Here is a 25,025-nt window from a genome sequence, read left to right as displayed (position 1 = left end):
AGATGAGAGCCCCAGTCATCTGGGAAAATTCACTCAGAACAGAGAGCCAGCATAGTGCCTTTGTACACATTATGCCACACTTAAGTCTGGAAAACTTCCAGTGACACCAATAAGAGCAGGTCAGGTGCAAAATTTTGAATGAAAATGACCTTCTTTTATCCCTTCCTGAAAGCCCCCAAATTCTTAAAGTCTGATGTGATTTCTAACACAAGCAGCAGAATTTAAGATCCAGACTTTAAAAAAATAAGCAGTAGAAGAGGTTCTTATTCAGTCTCCTTGCTTTGATACTTTCATGAGAGCTGCAAGAAGCCTGCTGCTAATAAAAAGACATTTTGAGTTACCATTGAGAACTCAGTTTCATCTGATGTCTGAATTCAGATGGGATACTGAAATGCTAAATGCAAATGCTGTCCACTAGCTGAAAGACAGCAGACTACTTTCACTCTGATTTTGGCTCCAACCTCTACTACCTCTATGCATTGGGTTTGTGTGGCAAGGTTTTGGTAGCAGGGGGGGCTACAGAGGTGGCTTCTGTGAGAAGCTGCTAGAAGCTTCCCCTGTGTCTGACAGAGCCAATGCCAGCCGGCTCCAAGACGGACCCGCCGCTGGCCAAGGCCAAGCCAATCAGCACCTCTGTGATAACATATTTAAGAAAGACAAAAACAGTTAGAGAGTGCTCTTGCAGCTGGAGAGAGGAGTGAGAAGATGTAAGAACATCTGCAGACACCAAGGTCAGTGCAGAAGGAGGGGCAGGAGGTGCTCCAGGCGCCAGAGCAGAGATCCCCCTGCAGCCCATGGTGAAGACCATGGTGAGGCAGGCTGTCCCCCTGCTGCCCATGGAGGAAGGATGAGGGGGTGTAGCGATTCCACCTGCAGCCCGTGGAGGACCCCACGCCGGAGCAGGAGGATGCACCCAAAGAAGGCTGTGGCCTGTGGGAAGCCCGCACTGGAGCAAGCTCCTGGCAGGACCTGTGGATCCGTGGAGAGAGGAGCCCACGCCAGAGCAGGTTTGCTGACAGGACTTGTGACCCCGTGGGGGACCCACGCTGGAGCAGTTTGCTCCTGAAGGTCTGCACCCCGTGGGAGGGACTCACGTTGGAGAAGTTCATGAAGGACTATAGCCTGTGGGAGAGACTATGTTGGAGCAGGGAAAGAGTGTGAGGAGTCCTCCCCCTGAGGATGAAGAAGCGGCAGAAACACCGTGTGATGAACTGACCGTAACCCCCATTCCCCGTCCCCCTGTGCCGCTGAGGGGGCGAAGGTTGAAGCCAGGAGTGAAGTTGAGCCCGGGAAGATGGGAGGGGTGGGGGGAGGTGTTTTAAGACTTGACCTCTACTCTGTTTTGCTTAGTAATAAACTAGATGAATTTCCTCTCTAAGTTCAGTCTGTTTTGCTCGTGGTGATAATTAGTGAATGATCTCTCCCTGTCCTTATCTCGACCCACAAGCCTTTTGTTGCACCTTTTCTCCCCTGTCTAGTGAAGGAGGGGAGTGATAGAGCGGCTCTGGGGGGCACCTGGCCCCCAGCCAGGGTCAACCCACCACACTGTACTATTTCCAGTTGGGCTTAGTTTGGTTATAAGAGACATTAAGGCTGGAGGGCTTACAGCGGGTGCAAAGGTTAGCAACTCAGGGTTGCTTAATCCTGTTCTAAATGTATGCAGATATCTCCCTGCTGTATAAAATGACTTTCAGTGAAAGCCTTTCACTAAATTTATTCACTAAATCTGGGATTAGCAACATCTTTAGAAGCTACAATTTCAAGACGCAGTATCAGTTCACATGTGCAGCACAGCTTACACCTCTGTCTACACATTCATTTTTTAAAAAAGGAGTTATGCTCTGAGTTATCATGCGATGTATTATTTCTACAAAGCTACATGTGTGGTTCTTAGGGAAAAATTGGGCTCTGAGACAATTTTTAGTTCTGAACTGAAAGAATACTTCTCAAAAATCAACTTCAGTGTTACATATCCCTTTCGACAATCTTTTAATTTGGAGACAAAACCAATTGGTCAGAAAATTATCAGTTTCCTATTATAAATGCATTACTTTAATGTTCTTTGTGCTCCTGGGCTCTGGTTTTAATTTCATGTGAGAACACTACATTTTCAAATTTATATAGAAATAACATATGGTATTTTGTTGCTATGGCAATATAGATCCCTATTTCTTCATTTATGAATAATAATAAAAATCTAATTGAATCAAGTTACATTTTCGTTCCACCATTTCCTGAAGCTAGCCTTTCATGAAGACTTTGTGTACACTCAATTTAAACTACTTTATTACCCTCTCTAACAGGATTTTATCTTCTACTTGGGTTTCTTAAAGCTCTAAGCATTGATTTTAGCTTACACTACCCCACTGGCAAACATTAATGCATAACTACAAAATGAGTCTTTTTTTTTATTAGGACAGTCAAGTAGTGGAATATGTTGCCCAGACAGGTTGTGTGGTCTCCACCCTTGGAGTTTATCCCAGCAGACCCTGTTTGGAGCAGGAGGCTGGACTAGAAACTGGTATTATTCTGTGATTCTTTTATTTGGGTACATCTTATTTGTGGATCCCAATAGCCCAGTTTATGTCAGTTGCTGCAGTTTGAAAGTGTAAAATGAGAGTACGTGAGGAATTTTTCCAAAATCTCCAGTATCTGTTTTAGGACTAAAGCTGTTGCTGCTGAGAAAGTCTGTTCTCAAAGGCTTCATCCCAGTACCTCATTTTACCCTAATGTTGTTAATAGCTTTAATTTTATCTCCTGTATCATTTGAGGTCACGCCTTGCACTGAATGATGTTTTCCTTGGATCATTCGAGGAAATCCTTAGACCATAAAGACATCCCATTTTAGTTGTTATTAGCCTGTTGTTACTTCAGACTCCAGTTAGCAATTGGGTGTTGTAGTCTGATAATGCCATATGATGTTATCCCTTCCTTATTAAAGGAACCAAGGTCTAGGGTTTAGACTGTCTGAAAGACTATCTAGGAGCACTCCCTCAGACAGAAAGACGCAGTGAAATCAGCCCTTTGGCTTCCCAGAGTATGAGCTGAGCGCTGCAAATTTTATCTGTGGAGGAGTGGGCACTTCCGTAGACTATTTAGCAACCGAGGTTTTCTATTTTTATATGTATATATAAGATTTTTATATATGATGTTTATATATGTGATGTTTATATATATAAAATCATATTAAAAATGTATATAAAATAGAAAAACCTCCATTGTTTTTCATATATATATGCTGGAGATTAAAGCCCTCGCAAGATTTTTTATAAAGGCACTGTAGTGTAAATTATTATATGGTGAAACTCCCATTGAGCCTTAAATTCAATTATAATGAATATCATTTACATTCCTAAATGCCCACTTCAGGTCAGTTAACAATAAAAAGAAATTTCCCTAAATTGTATTCTGTTTTCCAGGATGGATATTCCAGATTAAAAAAATACTACTCTTGGTGATCTTTCTTGCTGTTTCACTGCAATACATACATACATAAATATATATATATTAGATGTAAAAATAATGTTTGTAGGCATGTGTGTATAAGTGTGTAAATATATATATACACACGTGTATACACACAACCACACAGAGAGCAAACTTAAGGGCCTTTTTTGTACTATTTTCTGTATTTCCAGGATTCCAGGCAATTATTTGAGACTTTCAAATTAGAATGATGTGTTAAAGGGGAGTTTGCCTTTATTATTCTGATCTGTCATTTCTTTTATGTAACAAGCCAGCTGTTATTTGAACAGCATCATTCATTTCCTCAATGGAATGATGACACTACAATCAGCCTTCATTATCTTCCCATGCTCTTATATGAGAACTAAGTGCAGAGGAAATACTTTGTAATTACTCTAGGCAGATTTCCCACATGTTAGAGATGCCATAGATGGGATTAATGAATATCACTTGAAAAGGTTGAAGTAGACAAAAACAAAATTAGGCTTCAGTAATCGCAACATGCAGATGGGTTGAAATGCTAGTGGGAAAAAATCCCATCAGCAATTAAACTTGCTTCTTGGAACAGCAGATGTGCATAGTCTTTTACTGAATACTGAGTACACTTGAAAGGAATTTGTAGAGGAAGAATACTGAAATACATACAGTTCTGCTCAGGCAGGGTTGGGACGAGTGTGACTGGGTTGTGCTTATTTTACTTAGCAGGCACGAGGACCCCCCGTCTCCGCTCAAAAGAATCCCAAACTTCTGCTAGCCAATGAGTGCTCCTCTTACCACTTCTGCTGCTTTCTGCCACGAGAAGCTCTTCTGCCATCAGAGACCTGTTAAAGGCCTCATCTAGGACAGCAACCATATGCTACAGGTTGCTCTGAAGGGCACCATTAGTTCTCCAAAGGAGACGTTTCTCAAGCCCTATTTTGCAGCTGGCAATAGCACAAGACTGTCTCTGCTAGCTTCCTCTCCTTGATGCTTGATAATCTTCAAGCATCTTGCTGACAAGAAAAACTGTACAACTGAAAACCACCAACAAAACGAATTTAGCCACCTAGAGGACTTGCTATGAGTCACCAAGCAAGGTGCTGTGATCTAGAGAGGCAGATGCATCAGTGAACAACACAAGTACTAAATCAGTTGTTTCAGTTTGTATTGCTGGGCTTTTCAAACAACAGGCTCTAGGCCAAATCTGACTTGCAAGGTCCAAACAAAAGGTCCACAGTCACCACTGCAGGATACTGCTCGGTACGACACCTGGGGAAAGTGGGAAGGGTAAATGTGCAAGGAGGCAAGTTCACAGGGTTTCTACTTGTGCTGATTTTTTACTAATGGCTTTTGTTTTCATATATTCTGTTGGTCGTCATGCAGAGCAACATCAGAGCATTATGGAGTAAGTGTTCTAACTCCTTAAGTACTGAAAAGTGAACTCTGGTCCCTGTTGGTTGTAGCAGGTGGAATGGACTATTACAGAGAAATTGTCATCTTCACCCTTGCACAATAGAAGTGTCATGATCTGACCCAGTGGTTAAAAATACAACTTTTACTGTCCAAAGCAGCTTCTTTTCTTCTCTAAGGGCAAACTTAAGTTCCCTTCTCCCTTTCCTGTGCTGGGAAGAGACTGAATTCCTCTCCCTCTCTGCTTGCCTGCCAGGCTGCATGGCAGATGAGTAACCCTTCACACTTCTCTCCCTGGTTTCCGCTGTTCCCCAGCCGCAGCTAGACCTCAAGCTGGATCCAGAATCTAGCACTGGGGGCACGACAGGCAGAGATGTATACAGCCATAGATATATACACATATAGAGAGAGGTGCAGCATTATAGAAATAGCCAGCTAGACTAAATCTTACCTGTGACTTGATCCCAGTCTCTACAATAACTTCAGCTCACATCTTACACCTTACACAGTTACCAATGAAGAAAAATCTTTTGGGATAGCTTAGCTACAGTCCAGAAGCACTGATCTGTCCCCATACAAAGCCAACTGTGTTCTTGATCACAGTTATAATATATAAAATACTACGCTTGCCACTAAAAGGTCTGCATCTATCTATCTATCTATCTATCTATCTATCTATCTATCTATCTATCTGTCTATCTATCTATCTACCTACCTACCTACCTACCTACCTACCTATATATCACTATCATTTCCTCTTTGAAGGATGCGGAAAAGCGTATTGTATCCCAGCTACTGTTACACTTGAGATCTTGCTAGAGGCAAAAGGGAACACTTCATATATATATATTAAGCAAAGAATTTATTGTTAATCAAAATCATAACAATCTAACCAAAATACAGCAAACAGTTACTCTTAGTCAATGCCAACACTATTAACACTCATAGTCCGAGGCAATATGGAAACACCTCATCAATAATACTATTAAAATTGTTAAAAAAAGAAAATTTAGTAACATCTATCCCTTTTTCCTGCAGCTATGCTCACCCTTCCAGTGTCCCTGTGGGGCCTACAGCCAATAGCTCCAGTCTTCTTCAAGCAGAGGTGTGCATGGAGGGGGAAAGGTCCGTGATGAGTCCTGCGCATCCTGCAGTCTTCAGGAGGAGAATGACATGGTGGTGGGAGTCCCTTCCTCCTTGATCTTGAGGTCCACCTGGGGCTATTTTTACATGTTTTCTGAACAAGACCTGCTTCTACTCACTGACCATCACTCAAAAGCCTTCTCCAGGTCCTGTGAACATAAAGGGCTGTTGTATGTCACACACTGACTACCTAGGTCTGTTGGACCTTTACCACAAAGTATCCCTAGAAGCTACAACAGGTCAGGTGGTGGTCCCTTGACTATTGCTAAAACTAGCTGAGGCCCAAAGAAGTCCTGAGTCCCTCCACTGTCAGGTCCATGCCAAGCCTGGGGTCTCGTGTGACTAATGGCAATAACTGTATTTTCTGATGCACACTACTGTCATGTGATTACTGATGGTGAGCAGAAACTATTAACCAGTGACTATTCAACATGTGAATATATATGTGGGAGTGATGTAAATGTTACCTCTGCCACCCTAATAAAATCGTCTTCGGTTTTTATTTCCCTTTGCTTTGTGCAGCACCCTTCTGCCTGTTCTGCCTGTACGGTCAAGTCTCTTTGCATGGAAATGCAAAAAGACCATTCCTAAGTATACCATATGCTACACCTTTGTCAAAAATATTTAGGAATCACAACTTCTCTGAACATGCAGCAGCCTGATTTGGATTGAGGCAGTTCATACAATAAAAAACCTGCCAGCTGATGTCAAGGATTTATGGAATTTTCCACAGAAGGAAAAAAAATAATCCAGTGTATCCTCTATCAATTTTCTATTTATTCATCAATTTATATTTAGGTCAGTATATATTAAATAATTATGGCAATGTCCTTTTTGGAACTCTCATTCATTTCAGAATGTCACTTTTATTTTTGGCTAATGGTTGATGAATTAAACCACAAGATTCAGAAATATGTTGTTAGCTCTGATGACAGTATCACCACAAGAAGCTGATCTCCAGTCCCTGGAGAGGTCTTAACAACGTGGCAGTTGGATTCCTGTGAGTGGAGCCCTCCGAACATCTGCCACACACACCTTATTTTGTCTACAGCCTCACACACAGCTTCCCATCTCTGCACAAGTCTTTCAAGCATAGATAAAGAATTCATTGCAGAGATCAGCAGATGGTTTTCATTGTTATTATTCCTATTGGCACCAAAAACGCTTAAATCAATGAGCAGCCTTTGGAACAGTATTTCCTCCTCTATTTCTCATTTTGTTTTGACAGTCATTTGAGCATCTCCAGATTCCCAGATTAGACTCAGTATGTGGTTTATCTATTTCATCAATACTTTTACAAAGAAAAGCAGAAAAATCTTCTGCTTCAGCCAGTCCCCCTCAGTCATTTCTGAAAGCCTAGCCGTTGTGATATTAAGTGTGCCTCTCACACCCTCTTGTTATCATCTCAGATTGTTGTCTGCATTTAGTGTCAGATAATAATAATAAAAAACCCCAGAAAAGTAGTAGATATGGGGTTGTTAGCGTCAGTTAGCAATCAGTATGCCTCATGCTTCTTATTAGAAGACTTTTCTCAGCTGCTTACAAGCCTTCCTTGATTTAGCTGTTTTCAACTCAAATTTTCCATGCTGAATGCCTGTTTCTGCCCAATAGATTTGTTTATTTTTAAATCAAATAGTAAATAGTTTGGTAACAGTAATGGAATGGAAAAATACATTTGTTTTGCTCATGTTAAAAGATTCAGCCTTTTTTTTTTTTTTTTTAGAAGACCGATCACGTACATATGCATTTGTGTGTTTTGGCAGGCATGTGCCTTTTCTCTCTCTGGAAAAAGCTGCTCATCTTTGGCCTTTGAAAAGCCACGGTTAGCTTATGTCCTACAGATACCCTCTTGCTACAGCTTTCCAGGATAAAGTCTCCCAAAATCCCAGATATGGCAGGTCTAGCATGTGGTTGAATGGAACTATGCTTAAAATTGTAGTTGTGACCTATTCTGATTGTGCCAAGTCCAGGTTTCAGGTCTTAAGGGTCTTTTCTCTCTTGTGTGCTTGATAACGACTTTCTTCCTGGGCCCAAGAAACTTGGAGGAAGACTAATTTATTCATATACCAAAGGGTCAAAATAGCACGGGAAAGTAGGGGTGACCACAGAACAGCACATGGGAACACGGCCTGGGGCATGAGATGAGATGTGAGGTTGTAGGTGATGGAAGCTTGTATTTCAGGCTGTGGGGAAAGTGGGACCGTAGTGGGGAGATGAATAGTGTGTTTGCCAGGGCAAGAGATTGAGAGTGAAAGCGGAGGAGGAAATATGGAAGAAGGAAATTAAAGTCTACTGTGTAAATATGGAAAAAAAGAACTGGAAGCAGATTGGGCACCTGGGTGAGAAGAGTCAAGCTGGGAATCAGTGAGCCAAAGGACAAAATGTAACAGGACAGGTAGATACAACCTGATGCTGAGCCAAGGGTTGAGGGGCAGAGAAAAGGGATGTGGGTGTAGAAGATCCATGGATGAGGAACTAGATGAAAAAAATATCTGGCAAAAAAAGATCTGGGCACTCTAGAATCAGTATTTCTAAAAGGGAAGTGGTCAAAAAGTTACAGCATGGCTGTGGACTCAGGAGGTGGCCCTGGCTGTTTAAAAGAGTAGTTCAGACCAGGAGGCTTTCACTTTTATTGAAAATTGGAGAAATGGGACTGACTACATGGGACTACTCTGGGGCTGCAGTGACAAAGTAGGGAAAGGACTGCAATGGGGACACTCTCTTGCAACGGGCCAGATAAAATTAAGTTTGAAGGGAATGGGCAGAACAGCCTGTACGCAAGCAGAAAACTCCTACCAGAGCTTCAATTTGATACAAGGGTCGATCTCAACTGCACATTCCATGGCCACGTATATGTTCCACACCTGAATCAATATAACTGTGCAAGCACAAATCTCTCTCTGAGCAAATTTACCCTGTTTCATTTGCATTTGTCATCAGGAGGAATTAGGCCAGGAAAAGTACTACACTTACAGAATCATGATTCAGTTTCCCGGTGCCTTTGCTAGTTTGGATAATTCTATTTAGCATTGCACATTATTGCTTGGTATAATCCACATTTCTTGAGTTCCACTTACTTTCTTTTCTGTTGTCAAACCTATGTGAATTGCTGCTATTGCTAAGTGCTTGTTACCTCAAATGACAGAGCTGGTAAAGTTCTGGCTGTTACAGTTTACTTTCTTAAAAACCTAGAGACTTCTACACAAAAAACACACCCTGCACACAAATACATTAAAAGAACATTTTTCAAGATTGAAAAATCACCGTGCATGAAAACGCTGTTAAGTACCAGAGCAAAGCCTGCTCATGCTGAAGTGGGCAAACAATCTGCTTTTTTCTGAAGTGGCTGAGAGATTTTTGCTGACACATGCCAATATAAATTTGATCTGTGGAAGAATAGAGTCCCAGCCTAATTAGAAACATTAGCATAGAACAAGCAATAATAATGTTTGTTACCAAGTTTCCAATAGCAAAAAATATTTTGCAGATTAATTATGATCTCTTTGCACCTCTGTAGTTCAGTGGTTGATCAGATCTGACATTTAAATAGTGCTATCATTTTTGAATTAAAAGGCTAGGGAGGAATAAAATAGTGAAGCATTTACTCTTCTATCTCCCTATACTCCTTCTACTGTGCACTCCACAAGCACAAGGTTTTGTACAAGCTCAGCAAACCAGTTGTGATCCAAACTGTGATAATTTGGTTTTAAATAAGGCGTGTGATTGTGGTATGGTTGGTTTTTTTGTGGGTTTTGGGTTTTTTTTGGGGGGAAGAGTAATGAAAAGTAGTTGGCAAGATGACAGCAGATGTAAAACCCAGACTGAAGCTATCAGCATGGATGCAGCAGTGCAGCTGCTTCCTGCCTTTGAGAAAGGTCAGGAGAATATGCAGACAGCTCACAGAGCATGTAGATGTTGCTGAGGATTACGGGCTGCTTAGGCAGGAGTGTAAGTAAGTACAACACAAAAGCAAACAGAACATGCAAGCACAAAATTCATAGAGAAACAGATTTTAACCATGACAAGTGATGTCAGTCGTAACAGACAACGTCTGCGGGTCTGACAGGCGGTCACACCTCACTTCTTCCGACAAGTGAAAGGTGCTGGCTCACCTCTGCGGACGCCCCGCAGGGAAGCAGAGGCTAAAGCCCACCAAAATCAGTCAAAGCTCGTTTACTTCAACGTGCTTTGAATTGGGTCTTAAGACAACACATCCCTGTGGGTCTCCCTGTTGTGCCAGCCTGCATCGCCAGCAGGCTGGGCTGTAAAATCTCTGAGGGATGTTGCTTATTTGACACGTCTTTTCACAGCACCATGTTTATTTCAGGTCCTCCTTCATCCCTAATTTGTCCTAATTTTAAGCAATTAGGAACAATAATTAGGAATACAGCTCCCCTGTAGTTTCTCACGGAGACATCCTAAAAAAGATTTAACCTATTTAAGATCTGAGTCACCTTTGTTACTGTCTGTATTTCTCCCAGGCTATAATGGAAAGCAAGGACAACCTGGCTTCTTGTTTAGGTGCCTTGGTTGGGCCTCTGGAGTCCGGTGGAACAAGGGGCTTGCGAAAGTTTAACAATTCCATGCACATCTCATACTGAAGCTTGAGAGATTAAGGCAGCAATGAAATTCTCTAGTTATGATCTGGATTAAATAGGTCAAGAAAGGGGAGTGGTGATTTGAAAGCTCATTGACTGCTGAGGGAAGGGATGGATGAAATTAGAGTCCCTGAGTGCCTTCTGTCCTTTGACAGCCACAGACAAAGTACAAAATGATCCCCTTGGGATATATCATCTTTTTTCATATTAATGAAGGTTCGCCCTCTATAAAGATATTTTTATTTTACATTTTCAGCAAGCATTGCATTATTTTATTGTGCTCTGCTGCTGATGTGGCAATCTCACCCTGTTAGCCCTCTGGATATATTAGCAATCCTAAAATGCCATTTTTCTCTTGTGAGAAAATTGCCGAGAAGAAAGCTCTCCTTTTAACTCTTGCTGAACCAACCGAAATGTATATTTGTTCTTGTCATTCACGTTAACTTCCTGTATGTTTCGGGTGACTTCGCTTTACAGCCTGGATCAAAGTCATCAGCTCGCTTCATGGAGGTAATCAGAAGTCATCCAGTGACATAACAGCATATCCAGCGGTACCGTGAAAAGGGTAACTAGAGCTTTTACGAGGTCAGTATTCCTGTCGATTTTAGCTTTTATTTTTGAACCATTTTTTTCTGGGTGTAAATTCCATCTCTGGACAGGTAAGATTGATTTGTCTGATTATGAGTATATGCAAACTCAGAGTTTCTCCCCTGCTCTACAATATCTTATTTATTTTCCTTCCTTTTTATTATTACTCTCCCTATTTTTTAATTTCAGATGACTACATTTTTATATTGCCAGCCTGAGTGCTCTCAAATAATTACTATCTTTTTACACATTTTTTCTCAGGTACTTATTGAACACAATCAAATTACAATATATTTAAATGTATTATGTTAAATCACATTATTTACCTCCCATTTACTCATTTGGTAGAAATTGGAAGTGCTAAACTACTAGCACCAATTTGTAGTCAAAGCAAAGCTATCCACACAGCAATTATTTCCGTAAACATGAGCATCTTATTCAAAACAGGAACCAGCATGGTAGTGCACTGCCCTGCTCTGCCCCTGCTCCTCAGCCAAAGAGTCTGCAGGGCTCAGCGTACGCAGAGAGATCAGCAGGGAGGAGGGGTGGAGTGGGTTGTAGGAAAGCCAGAGCAGAGAGACTCATCAAAAAAGCAGGGCAGGCAAGAGAAAGGGAGAAATAACCAAGAGATAAGTAGTGAAGAACAAAGCCAGAAAGGAGAAAACGAAGGAGAATGATAAACAGAGATGGAAGGGAGAAGGGAGAAAGATGTAAGCACCGAGGAGAAAAATAATCAGCATATTCATCCCAATATCCCTTACTTATTGAATCCTAAAGAGCATTATTTGTCACATCAACATCCTAGAGTCAAATGAATTGTAAAAGGAGTAAAATAGGATATCAATCAAAATTGCAACACCAGAGTTTCTGAGGCCATGATTTTACGATGCAGGGAAACCTGTCTTCAGATTCCCAGTACCAGATCCAACTGTTGCAGTTGCAAGGAGCAAAGTGCTGATCCCATATAAGCTTGCTCTGCTGGTTCAAATTAGTGCAGAACTTCTGGCACGGTAACTTTGTACTATTAACAGGCTTTATCATGTCATCTGTCCTCCCACAGCTGACATCAAGCCAGCATAACAGCATAAATCCAACATAAAGTTTGTGTTGTATGCTCTGGCTAATTCAGTGGAAATGTGTTCATGTGTTCGTAATCAAATTTATAGTGCTGGTCCAGGAGGGCATAGATTTGGTAGTAAATGGTCTTGATACGCTGCAAATGCTGTTATGAGCAGAAGGGAACATACCATATACCCAAGACTAAGTATTTACTCTTAGACCAATAGATAACAGTTTAAATTAGTAACCCTGTTCCAAAAATATATACTCATTGTTTAAATTAATACAGAGATGTTTCATCAGTAACAGTCTTAAAATTGTTTAGGTCTGCTTGGTGTTATTTCACATGTTTTGCCAGCAAGATCTACCTGCTTCTCCTTGGTTCCCAGGCGAAGCGTGAAAGCTGCACAGCAGCCTCCCCCTGCCCCACCTGACACAAGGGGCTGTTGCTGGTCCCACGATGGCTACCGAGGTTTGTCGTCAGGCCTTTGCCACGTGCGATATTCCCAGAGATGAAGTTATGACAGGACAGGCATTAGTCAGTTGACCGCTACACAATTATTAATGCAAGCTAGGTCAGCTCAGGCCAAGGCAAGGCCAAAAACTCCTTAGACCCTGAGCTGTCGGGTCAGCACAGAGCCTGCAGACTTTTACTAATAATGGCAAAAATCATGTTTACTGGGGTACGGCCTCAGTGTTGTGTGCTCATTTGACACCCTTTGTAAAGCTGTATGATGCTCTGTCAATCTGCTTTATATTACCGGTAACTGAAAATATGATAAATAAGAGCTATCTTTTGCTTTTCAGCTGACAAATCAGCTATGCTATGTACTTGTGAACCGAGCTATCTGGGTTCCGGTGACTAATGTTTAAGATGATGGAGGTCTGAACTTATATGCTTCTATATGAGGAAATATCCCTGATGCACCTTCTCTTCTCTGTAAAGCATTTAGTTTAGCCTACCCTGCAGAAATCACAAAAGGCATTAGTTCCATCTCAATTATTGCAGTTGGGTTCTGTTAGGATCTCAATTTATTTCACAGCAGCATGAATTTATGTGTTGTTAACACCTGACTGCTGAAAGTACCAGGCTTAGGAAAGCATCGCTGGCAATTTCACTGTGTCCCTTGAATGACGGCTTCTAGTCTCCACAGAAAAATAGTGGATGGGCAACAAAACCTCATGAGGGAAGTGCTGACAACATCTGCTGTGCTTACCTTTATCTAGCTACAAATTTTGGCTACAAACTCCCCACACCCCTTCCTTCCCCCTCCTTTTTCTTTTTTGCAGGTCTGCCAAGCATGAATAAAGAGCTCATTTCAGAGCTCAGCAGATGGCGTTCCTCATTGTTATTCCTATTGATATCCAGGGATGTCTGAGTCCATGGGCATGAGAATGTTTTTGCCCACTGCTGTTGTAGTTCCACTTTGACTTTAATTTCCAAGTGTCCTTACTGTCAGCATAAGCTGTGATACATCTTAATTAATAATACTTGGCAACCAGTATTGCTCTTGATAGTTTTGAAGCTCTAATGTGTATCTATATATTAACAGATTGCTCATGCTACATTTTGAGTCTGTCAGTAGAAAGCAGAGCATCCAGGCGATCCTTACAACCTAGTGAAGAAGGCTGAATCACAAGAGACAACATACTCACCTCTACATATGAGGAGAAAATTGTTATTAGAACTCTGCCTCCTTCAGTGCCCACACTAGAAGGTGATCGTGGTACTGCGAGAAGTATTTTTCAAAAGATGCTGTTATCTCCATTTTAGAAAAAGACAAAGTGGTGGGGGGTTTTCCCTATGTGATTTGCCCGAGACAATTTAAGCAAATCTGAAAGCAAAGTACATCTTTTAGTTTCCTATGACCTGAGCTCTGTCCTCTAGTAGCCTTGACAAAGCAGACTTAATTTTGGAATTTCCTAATTTGTTATTGGCTTGATTTTGCAGTCTTCATCACTGTAGTTGGAGTATTTCTACCCAAGATATCCTGATAGAAAGATTCCTTTCTGTTCCCAGATAAAAATAAGCCTGGGTATGCCAGGATGCTGCAAAGGTTTATAGACACTCAGAACAAGTATTAAAAGCAATTGTTGCTTCTAGAAAGTGGTGCTGTGATTTCAAATTAATCTTCAGAAAGGGTCTTCAAAAACAGAGAGAGACCACAAAACCTCTCCCTTTTGCCAGAAGGTTTTGCTGCCTTTTTGCCTAGGCTTCAGATGATATTGAAGAGTGCCAAGTCTATCTAGTTAGCCTTTGATATATGAGAGACTTGCTCACTGGCTTGAGGCAACAGTACATATCTTCATTTGGATTATCTATGTGACAGTAAGTATGTGTTTGTAATTCCCACTAGAGTCAGCAGAGATCTAGAACTGGATTCAGTTGCATAGAAAAGTATAAATACCATATGCAATGCTCCTAAGAGCATCCATACTTGCAACTGTATTTCTCTGCTTTAGTTCTCTGTATAACAGAGACAATAATAGTGTGAAAATCAATCTGCTGATATTTTTGAAGACCTCCAATAAGTGGCATAGCAAGGGGAAAAATAATCCTCTTGTCTTTTCAGCAGAATATGATGCACTGGAAGTGTCAGGGACACATGTGAATCAAGAATAATAGAAATTACTGAAGAGATGTACTGACTACTTCATCCACTGCATGAGGAAGAGTAAAAAATACTAAGAAATTCAGTACTATGTCATAATGCATATGTTGTAGTGATGGCACAGAAAGTGATGTTGCACTAAATAGCATAAAATCTTTATGCTGGATTTTCTCTCTATTGCAATCATAATATTGTTTCAGTTAAATTTGTGGGGTTTTACGTTTACATGTTGGCTTTACAACTGTGCACTTAACACTTTGTAAATAATGCAATAGGCCTAAACTTTGAATGTTTGGCCACAGGCACATTTTGCTTCTAGGTAGGATGTAACAGCAAATGAGATATATTTTAGACCTGGTTTACTTATTATATTTTTGCTGTTAATGAAACTTTAAACTCACTTTACTCTCTGAGGAATAGCTATTATGATAGGGAAAGAGCAATCAGAAAAAATTGGTGATGATATCTTAGATATCTTGCAAAGAAAATTTTGTCACAGACTTTAGTTGTGTTAGGATTTCACACATGGAATGTTAACTATAATAAAAGTAACAGACAGAGTCTGGGTACACTGCTGTACTTCATTAAAATGACAAAATTGAATTTTTCTTCTTCAATTCAATTGAATTTTTACCTCTTCAAATTTTCAAATTATTTAGAAATAATTTTCCAGCAGGTGTCGATTGCTGAACTCCCTAATAATTTTTCTGTCAGCAGATTTCCATTTACATTTTTGTATTCAATGAAAAAAGGGAGTCCTAAGAGTCAGGAATGAAAGAACTAGGTGGCCTACACTAATTATATATCCAAAAAGTACCAGAGAAAGAGGAGGTAATAATTCCTGGGATTATTTCCTTTAGGAAATGAGATTTTTAAAATCTAATTGTAGAATCATAGAATCATAGAATAGTTTGGTTTGGAAGGGTGCTCAGAGATCATCTAGTTCCAACCCCCCTGCCATGGGCAGGGACACCCTCCACTAGACCACGTTGCCCAAAGCCTCATCCAACCTGGTCTTGAACACTTCCAGGGAGGGGGCATCCACAGCTTCTCTGGGCAACCTGTTCCAGTGCCTCACCACCCTCACAGGAAAGAATTTCTTTCTAACATCTAATCTAAATCAGCCTTCCTTCAGCTCACACCCATTACCCCTTGTCCTGTCACTACACTCCCTGATAAACAGTCCCTCTCCAGCTTTCCTGTAGGCCCCTTCAGGTACTGGAAAGCTGCAATCAGATCTCCCCAGAGCCTTCTCTTCTCCAGGCTGAACAACCCCAACTCTCTCAGCCTGTCCTCATAGGAGAGGTGCTCCAGCCCTCTGATCAACTTCATGGCCGTTCTCTGGACTTGCTCCAACAGCTCCATGTCTCTCCTGTATTGGGGCCCCCAGAGCTGGACGCAGTACTCCAGGTGGGGTCTCACAAGAGCAGAGTAGAGGGGCAGGATCACCTTCCTCGACCTGCTAGTCACTCTGTCATCCTAATTCATGTAAATGAACTTCAGTATTCCTCATTATTATTTTTTTTTATTGAGAACATGATAACTTCTTGTTTTTAAAGGTGATGAGTTTAATAATTTAAGAACCATGGAGATATTAAATATATATTCAGATATAAATTTTTTTTTTTTCCAGTTTCCTTCTCTGCCTTCATTGAGATGTTACACAGTTTTGTGTCCAGCCATATGCAGTTGTGAAAGGGAATTTGATTATCACATATGGTCTATATAATGTGGCATCGTTGACTGAATCGAATGTAGTGGCAATGGTGGTCTTCAGGAATTGACCTTGCAATCCATTATTCATGATAGAAATGACTGCACATATGGCTAAAACATCTAAGTCCTAGAGTTCATTTCTACTCTCTAATGCTACGTTTTTAGGAATAGACTAAAAAGCTAAGAGCTCAGCCCTTTATCTCATCCCTTCACTTACTGAAGAAGCAACAATTATTCCCTCCTTTCATCCAAATCATCCTGGCAGGTAAGTGAAGAATTATTTTCAAATCTTTGCATTTGGAAATGACAGCCACATTTCAACACCATTATCTGCCTTCAAGCTGTGTTTGCCTGCCTACCCAAATCTTTGTTCTAGGTTCTGTCACATTTTCAGCAATTCAGAGTGCTCATTTTAAAAGATGCCAGACTGGGCACAGGCAGTTATAATTCATGATATTGGATAGGATGAAGGCAAAAGAATTTTGTGTTAACGCTTTTTTCAGTTCAAAATTAGAATAGACAAATAGAAGCCAAGTCTTAGCAAACCAAGACCCAACTGAAATATCTCACTGTAACATATGTGTTTGTGCATACATATGTATGCATGCATGTATGTTTTGTATGCATTTCATTGCAGAACGTGATTGCTAGTCTTAAGACTATGTTACTTTTCAAAACTGCTGAAGATGTTTAATTTACATACTTGGGAATGTTTTGGTATTTATACCCAGTATTTGCATTGCGTGCAACAGAGCTCCCTACAGGCTCTGAATTACTGGGTGTTAAATGGAACAACCCTTTAGTCCCTCCTGCATGCAGAGAGTCATTTGTGAGCAAGGAATTAAAAGTCTGGATTCTAATATAACAGCTGGCAAATCAACATTGTGTTTCATTCATTCAATTAAACTACCCAGTACGATTTTGGATCTGGTCCAAGTCCTATCCTGGGAGAATATGAGCCTTTCGCTGAGAGTTTGATGTAGTCCTCAGTGACTTGCAGCTATCAAATAAACTGCAGCTACCACAGCCCTGGAAGATTTATGACCTTCACTCTAAACTTGACTACAGCTGTTAAGTCCAGAGTTTGAGAGGACTGAGTCTCTGACACTCATTGAGTAGATGGGCTGTATTTGTCAAGCTGACTAATCTCATGTAGGATTGATGTGAATCATTCTTCAAAGTACTGTTAGAAAGGTGCTGGATGTCAGACTTGAAACAGGTCTGTCATCACTGGGAATAACTGCTCCAGTGACAGGCACATAGAAGCAAAATGCTCTGAAATACAATATAAAATATTGGCAAGTACAAGAACAACAAAATTGTTTTTTTCTTTCCCCACACAAACTGAAATGATACATATCAGGATGCTATGGCAAGTCTCTTTCCTTCACTTATGGGTCAATAGATGAATTTGTGTAAAATGATCTTTCTGTTCTAGTTGGTCTTTCTGACTTTGTCCAAGGTCAACTTCCCTGTATGGACTTCATATTAATTGCCTTGAGGAATTACTTTCCATATATTCACCTAAAAAACCCCCACCCCAAAACCTCTAGCGACATTGTTGCACAACATTTTTTCTAGATGCTACTTTTATTTTTTTATATTACTTGCCTCATTTCTTTGAGCTGCATTGAGAAAATTCAAAAGCAGGAGTCTAAACTGATTACGTGCATATGCAGTTTTCTTTTTCCAACATGGTTTTAAAAGCATATCAAGATAAGATCTAGAAACTGTATTGCAAAATAATTTAACTTTTTTTTTTTTTCCAATCCCTGATAGGTTTCAAATATAAACTCATCTCTAAAAAAATCTGATTCATTGTTTTTCAATTATAGGTGAAACTTTTCTTTACATACTGGAGAGTTAGAAAAGACAGATGCCTTCAATGTTAGTACTACTGCTAACATTTTTGTTTACTGAGATAAAAAATCAAACATATAATCAAACATAAATTACTAAAAGCACAGCTGGAAAGTTTAGATAGAATGCATTAGTCTATGCTATATAGAAGTCTTTCTCTGGGCCATGGCTACATTTAAATTATGCTATCAGAAACTGTCATGAATTTATGCTTTTTGACTCTCTTATGTTGTCAGACTGCACGTAGACATTGTGGTTTCCAGAAGAATACTGAAGGACAAGTAAGTATGTTACCATTCCTATCAGCCCAACCTCTCGGTGCACTCAGCTTATGACATCTACTCTTTCAGGTTCATAAACTTGTTTTTCACACAGCATTCCTCGTGGAGAAAGAAGATACAGCCACAATGTGATGGAATATGATGAGAGCTTTCCTTCCAGTAATAAGCAAAAAAAGATTTTCTTTCATGATTTTGCATGGTGGTGTACTGGCTATCTGCAAAAAGTGTGACTTTTGTACTCTCTGTTTTATCTCATGTTATATCTGCATTTCTTCACTGACAGTAAGAACCTGGAAGCAGAGTCAGCTTTAACAAGAAAAGAGTTACTAGTAATTTTTAAAATATACTGGGAAAGAAGTTAATTTAAAAGTAATGATTAAGACATTTATTTTAATGAAAGGAGGAAGTTATCAGACCTGCCTAATTTAGCTTTGGTTTATCTATTTATGTGTTATTGTATAACAGAAGTGTAGTGCAGCTCTGCACAATGATCTCCAACTGTCTTCAATTTTCAGAACAATAAGGAATTGTACTTCTTTAGACTAATCAAATTTGACTGTATAGTAAACTCCAGAGTTAAAGTAGATTTGCTTTGTTAATATCCCTTCAACACTTGGAAGTTCTTTCAGTGGCTTTTTGATACATACAGAAGCCTGGCTCCCTTTCACAGTCATATATCTTGGTGTGAGTCATTGGAAACATTAAGGTAAAAATTTGGGAATAGAGAGAAAGACTGGGGAGGTTTTGGGAAAATCTTTGGGAGACAAAGACATGGGAAATTTATTCCTGATTTGGTGAAAAGTGAACCAACACTTCCCACAGACAGGAGAGACATTGTCTTCACAGCAGATACAGGACAAGGCATAGGACAACAAACTCCCTTCATGGTGAACTGCTTTCCTGGGAAAAAAGACTAAGGAATAGAAGTGCCTCTGATCACAACTTCATTTATTCACTGTGGTTTTTTTAACAGGAATTAAAGGCTTTTCCATCATCTGAATGCATGTGAAGGGAAGCAAGTGGAGGAAGGCTGGTGACACTAGCAAAATGAGAACATCTTCCGTTTTGGTGGTCAGAAAGCAGTGAAGAAAACAGGAACAGAAAACCCTGTGCTTGTTCACTCTCTGTTCCTAGTGTTTGGTACCATCACCTTTTCTACTCTTCTCCCCTTGGGTTGACTTATATGAACTGTATAGCTTTGATAGGAGGAATAGTTATTTGACACTTGACTGAAATGGAATCACATGGAAAATAGGAAGCCAGGTTGTGAAGTCTAGGACTTGAGAAGCTGGGAGTGTGGTTCCTCTAGCATAGGGAAGTGCATCCTTTTTGTCTTTGTTAATCCCTGCAGGAATCCTCACTCAGTACTGGGAATAATTTTGAGTTAATAAGAAAGAAAATATGTGATGCCTTCTCCCATACCCTTTACACACATTTGATATTCTAATCCTAACACTTCATCCCAGAATGATGTGTGCTCATAACAGACAGCAGCTGAGATGAAAACTGACACCTGGGACCTACAAATCGCTTTTACTGGAGAATTTTAGGAATATTTGTCTTCCTCTGTTTTCAAAAAAAGACATTATCTCAAAGTGAGCAAGGAAGTTCAAACCCGCTAGCTAGATTCAATCTAAAATGCCATTGTGTGAGTCTGTCTGCTTAGCTCAGGCACTTGTGGTGAAATTTTAGGTGATTAATGAAGTAAGTGCCCACGTTCCCTCTACAGTCTGTCAATGGAGAGAAGTCAAATGGGAAATCCTGTCTGCCACATGTAACTAATAGTCCAGGTGTCTAAACTCAGGAACAAAAGGCCTCCAGTGAGGCTTTCAAAGACACCTCCTGTTCCCTTTTGCCAAAGCAGAGAACTTACTCTAGAAATACTATTCCTAAAACTTAGAAACATGTGAGGCATGGGATCTGCCTGCCTGATGGAGGCATGCCACCCATTCCAAGTAGCCCAGAGCTAAACGAGGAGCTTCCTTCCCCATCCTTCAGTCCCTCTAATCCCTCCAGCATCCCTCTTTATCTCTCTGCACCCAGTCTCTGCCCTGCTGTTTTCTGCTCTTTTGAGTCACTTGCTCTGGTTCTCATCAGCATTTTCTCCCTACTGACCCTCTGTTCTTTCTACTTCTGCTGATCCCCACCTCTGCTCATCCCCACTTCTGCTGATGTCAAACTAGCCACAAGCATTAAAGCTGCTCTCATCTTTACCACTTCATACTATGTTTGTACAGAACTACCAGCAGACAGTTTTCTTCACGTATCTTCAGAGGCCTGAAGGCCATCAATCTCCAGTGGATGATATTCCTTGATGGAAGCACCAACAAATCTAATGGTGCCTTCTGGACACAGTATGTGGAAAAGTTAATGGTTGCTTTTTGTTTCCAGTGGTATCCTGTCCTTTTCTTAGAAGGAAAATAATATTTTAGAACAGGGTTATAGCTGTCCATGTCGCATATGGCATAAGCTTGTATCTGCAGGCTGTAGCCGGATGCCTCTCTACAGCATTGAGCTGCAGGCTGGCAGTCCAAGCACCTAATGGAACAAGTATTGTAATTAATACCTGTTACCTCATTATGGACAGTGCAGCCCTAGTGGGAAACAGATATGTGAGAGCGAGTGCAGAAAAACAGGTCTCCTAGGTTTGATTCATGCTTAAATACCGCAAAACATTTCCTCCTGGTATGGCAATGCAAAGCAGCAGGAAGGCAGAGTAACAGTCTCCCAGGGTGGTACGGAGGAGACTCTCCGACCTGGTCGATCCCAGTGTATAGTGCATACTGAAAATATTTCTTTGCTTACCTATTATTTCCAGTATTTTATATACGGCTAGGAGTCACAGAGTAATTGATTATATTTTGGTTGTACCCTCCACCAGCCCAGGAAAGAATCAGTTCCACTCTCATCCCCTTTGGTCCCAGCACTAGGCAATAATTTATTATTTAGAATGTAAAATGGAGGAATTTCATAAAAGCCAAGCCATTATCCTTTCATATGAGCTGCAGCCCCATGAGGATTCTGCCAAGCCCAGCAAAGAAAGCTTTTAATGATCTCTTCCAAAGTCATACAGTAAACCCATAACTATTTTCTGCCGGTTTTTGAGAGAAGGGTAATAGATATGGTTAAAAATGAACATTTTAATGAATAATTTTGCATAAGAAGTATTCCCATTTTACCTATACCAAGACAGGAATGAAAGGGAGGAAAATAAAAATCAGTGCAATAACATAGACTGAGAGAAATATCCCTGCCGGTGTTAAAAATGCAAAAAATAGCTCAAGATCTATTAAGCATCAAATGTTAATTACAAATCAACTATGTTATCAAATAAAGAAAAAATGGTGAAGAATCTGTAAAGCCTGTCTGATAGCAGAGCTGAAGGCTCAGAGATTAAAGTCAGAAACAGATTGAAAACCAGTGACCTGCCTTAGAGATCAAATGAGTACAAAAAGAGGTCAGCCGTAGTTAAATTGGAACTTGGGTAATACGGACGTGACAGAAACCTGTGAATTCATTCCTCTCAGAACTTTCACAGCCTCCTAAATAATTAATGACATTTGAACAATTCATGTATGACATCATGGGTTTAGAACATACATTGTTTTAAGGTATTTTTCTGGATTTTTTTGCAGTGAAAAAAAAATTTTTATGGAAGAAAAGCACTTTAGCCCACAACATCAAATGCCATACTAAAAAGAAGGCCTTCTGTTCCTATAAGCCAGTGAGCTTTCAGTATTTTAAGAATGCTATGTCTTTTAGTACTCTTGTCTGTATGAATATTTTCTTGCAAACCTGTTGTAAAATCTCCCGTCTATTGAGGAAGCAGAGGAAAAATAAAAGGATATCAGAAACAGCGGGAGGTACATAAGGGTACAGTACTGGGAAAATGAAAGGCAAGTGAATAGATGAATGGAGAAACATCGGGAAGAGAAACATGGGGGGAAAGTAGAGAGAATGGTGAACACAGCAGGGGACTGAGCTCTGAAGAAAGGAAGTGCCATAAAAACAAGTGAGAAAAGGCACAATGGAAGAAGAAGGGAAATTATTTCGCTTGGCTGAAGCAGTGTAAAGGAGACAGAAAGATGTGGATTTTCTTATTAAGCAGATTCTTCAAGTGGCATAAAGCCTACTAAGTGGCTCTCTGTCCCATTTTCCAGGTACACCTGTGGGAGGAAAGGAGGAAGCAGGAGAGAAGAAAGAAGAGAGCAGGACAGAACTCATGCTCCCCTTTCTGATTTTTGGCTTCCACAGTTTGCTGTAGGCAAAATTACTCAAACCATCCCAGCACCCACTCAAAATTCTACCCCAGCTGAACTTCAGCACCAGCTGCCATAGTGTCCAAGAGGGAAGTGTAAAAGTGCAGTTAAAGTCAGTTTATTCCAGCTGTATCAGCTGTTGAGATTGGGGTCTCCTTTCTGAGTAGATAGTAACTACTTGTGTCATTTACCATATCCCTCCAAAACATATTCTGTTGCTTTACTTCCAATGACAAAAGCAACTCTTTTATGTATTCTTTGTTAACTTTTAAGAAAAATTAAAACACATCAAACACCTACACAATAAAAGCCAGTATGTGAAAGTAATTTTCATGCATCCTTTTCAGACCAGGATGATTCTCTGGCATTCTGGTTACCTATAAGAATAGCTATAGCTATGATTAATAACCTTGTCATGTATTGCATGTTGACCATGATGTGATAGCTATGGTGAATGCCAGTTTTATAAGTGGAAAATTACTGGGTGAAATATGCATTGTAGAGCTCCCATCCACACACACAGGTACTTTAGGAACTCTGGTAAAATTTCCACAGTAGTAAGGGATTATGGTTCAGAGACTTAAAATACTTTTGACATCAATACATTAAGATAGTGCTGTCTTATACACTGATCATGGCCCTTCTAGCTGCCTATATAGTGTTTTCTCTGCAGATGGCTCAGTCACCAAAAAACCACATTGAATGTCACAGTACCTATCATATCAACTATGAAAAGTGGACATAGCAGCTCAAATTCTTTGATACTGTAATTCCAGGGGAGGAAAAGTATGCTGTAGCATTTGTAAGCATCTTTAGCAGATTTGAGGAACCCAATTTCTTTGCCTCAGTTCAAATGTTATGTGGCTAAGTAAATTCTAGTTTTCTAGTTTCCAGACAATTTTGCCTCTGTCAGCTTTCTGAGTCAGATATTCATCGTATGTGTCTTCTATATAACAATGTGTGTTAAGGCTCCCAATGGACCATGCTAAATGAAATGTGTCCTTGTCCATGGCAGAGGGGTTGGAACTAGATGATCTTTAAGGTCCCTTCCAAGCCAAACCATTCTATGATTCTATGAGAGCTCTCAGGTTTGAGAATTTGTATGGCTTCTTATGTTGGCTATACAAGTTACTGAGCTCAGGGATGTTTTCTGAGTTTGTAATAGATCTTACCTTTTCATTTTTTGTGCACAGAGCTTATGGTATTCCTTACACTCCAACAACAAACTTATTTCTAGATTAATTAAAAAAATTATCAATTGTCATTAAAATAATTTTCAAAGTAATGTTCATGTTTTGTTGATCCTAAATAAAGAAGGAATGATTACTCACACACAAAACAATGATGTAGCAGTAACAATATTTTGTAGGACTAACCACCACTGGACCGGTAAAAAGAAACTGCTTTGAAAACCAGAAGAATAAAGCCATATATATGAAAAACTGTCATTTGTCAAGGATGATCTTTTAATTAAATTAGAAGTGGCTGAATTTCCAAACGATATGTGAGTAGCAGGAAATAATAGAACTAGTTTTGCAAGTCCAGCACTTGCCATGAGAAGTCTGCATGAGACCTGAGCATCAGAGGTGGGATACAGAGCTCATGGGAACAGACTTTATCTGTCAATTTCAGTAAGTTTTATCAGACCCCTGTCATTTTTAAATCATAGAAAAAAGCCAAAGTCTACCATATAACTTAATTTGTGAAAAATAAGACAGAGTTTTGGTTTTATTTATGAGTCTTGAACTTTTAGTAACACAAAATTCATATCTACAGATGCCTGTTCACTTTATGTGGCACCTCCAGATTGTGGGAACATCACAATGCATCTCATTTACAGGCTTCCTGGCTAATCATATGCAGAACACTATTTATGTGAATTTAACTATATTTTCAAAAGGACTATAGGGCTGAGGAGCCAATCCCCTAAAAAAACATTGTGAGGAGCAATTCTGTGTTCTCTCTTGCTTCATTACACCCATAGGCTTAGCAATAGCATCAGCCTGATTAGTTTGATTCAGCGTGATGCCAGAATTTTAGTCTACTCCACGCAGA

General features: G+C 40.1%; 1 long non-coding RNA gene across 1 annotated transcript; it reads left to right on the top strand.

Moving 5' to 3' along the window:
• The first annotated feature begins 16,347 nt into the window (after positions 1-16,347).
• On the top strand, positions 16,348-24,309 carry LOC142599876 (uncharacterized). Its single transcript, XR_012833281.1, has 3 exons — positions 16,348-16,835; positions 19,685-19,851; positions 22,872-24,309. It is a non-coding gene; the product is annotated as an uncharacterized LOC142599876 (long non-coding RNA).
• Positions 24,310-25,025: the final 716 nt, after the last annotated feature.

Source organism: Balearica regulorum, chromosome 1, assembly GCF_011004875.1.
Source record: "Balearica regulorum gibbericeps isolate bBalReg1 chromosome 1, bBalReg1.pri, whole genome shotgun sequence".
Classification (NCBI taxonomy): domain Eukaryota; kingdom Metazoa; phylum Chordata; class Aves; order Gruiformes; family Gruidae; genus Balearica; species Balearica regulorum.
Note: the sequence above shows the minus strand (reverse complement) of the source record. Positions and strands in the feature narration are given on the sequence as shown.